The following is a 1,630-nucleotide window of genomic DNA, read 5'->3' on the forward strand; positions in this document are numbered from 1 at the left end:
TAGATAGATAGATAGATAGATAGATAGATAGATAGATAGATAGATAGATAGATAGATAGATAGATAGATAGATAGATAGATAGATAGATAGAGCTCTGACTTACTTTATGAACAGCTCTGAATAACTCAAGGGCACTTGCCTCCCAGCTAACAGAATGTGACTGAATAGTTGGAGAATGAAATGAAAACATTTAAATAAAATCTGTTAATTTACCACATTTTTTCCCCAAGCAACTCTATGCAAATGAGGAAAAAATGGTGTAATTTTATTTAAAACAATTTTCATTGTACTGACAAATGCACCTATGTTACCTTGGAGTCTCACGCACACACACACACACATGCACACAAGCCCACACACTGTGCTCTGTGATTGTGAAATGTGTGTGTGTGTGTCTGTGTGTGTGTGTGTGTGTGTGTGTGTGTGTGTGTGTGTGTGTGTGTGTGTATGTGCGTGTGTGTTTCCTGAAACATGAAATTAAAGAAAAATTCTCCCGAGCTGTGAGCTTTGAAGTGTGAGTTCACAGGTTCATCTTTTTTTCTTTCATCCTTAGCTCACATGAAAGAAACATCATGAATGTCTTCATAAGTCCTTTCAGAAAGCTTATAGTCCGCCAACAAGACAAGGACGGATTTGTAACTGGGCACTGAAGACGAGTGCAAGAGTCAGTGTGTGTGTGTCTGTCTTTCAACCATCAACACATTCTCTTTTTCAGCAGTTAGAAAGTAACATTTTTATTTATTTAGTTTTGTCGTTTTGCCTCTGTACACCACTAAATCTGATTTTAAGTCATTATCCATTTCCCACCGTGAAGTGTTGTTTGAGCAGGGAATATAGCCCTGTGCACTTCTCATTTAATCAGCAGCCACATCATCAATAAACACCAGTGATCCGGTTCCACTGGCAGCCATATATGCACATGTCACCATGTTTGTCAAACCATTAGCTGTTTCTTTCCTTCTCCATACTTCTCTTCTCCCATTATTCTAGTACAGTTTAGTCTTTGTTTCATTTGTCAGATAATGCAGCCTCCTTTATCTGGTTTTTGGCAAAGTCTAACTTTTTACTGAGTGTAAACAGTGGTTTGCATCTTGCTGTAAACCAATCTCTGTGTTTCCATTCATGAAGGCATTTCTTGGTTGCAGACTTCCTCGCTTTTAACTTTGAACATTTTTAACTTTGTTAGATGTTATTAAGTTTTCTGGCTGTAATTCTAAGTCCTTATCTGTTTGCACTGAAGCTGAATTTTGTTTGTGTCTGATTGTGCTGTGTTTGCAGGGTAAGATAGCTTAATAAAATTGCTAAAAGCAATATTTCTACAACATAATTGGCACAGCAAAGCTGATGAGACCTGACAGTCTTTAGCTTCACTTGTGGCTTTCAGAGGTTAGAAGGTGAAGTTTAATTTCTGCTCTCCTTTAACAGGTTTTGACCAGTGAGGTTATTTTTTTGTGAAGTCAGTCTTTTTCTGACAAAGTTGTATTTTTACTCAGTTGTATAAAGCATTTGTATTCTATTTTTATCCTATTGTATATTTTATTCTATTTATTCTACTGTATATAGTATTTTATTTTATTCTATTCTGTACAGTTGTGTACAGTATTTTATTCCTATTGTATTCTAATTTTT

This window comes from Pundamilia nyererei, unplaced genomic scaffold (genome assembly GCF_000239375.1).
Source record: "Pundamilia nyererei isolate P.nyererei 1_Seehausen unplaced genomic scaffold, PunNye1.0 scaffold00084, whole genome shotgun sequence".
Classification (NCBI taxonomy): domain Eukaryota; kingdom Metazoa; phylum Chordata; class Actinopteri; order Cichliformes; family Cichlidae; genus Pundamilia; species Pundamilia nyererei.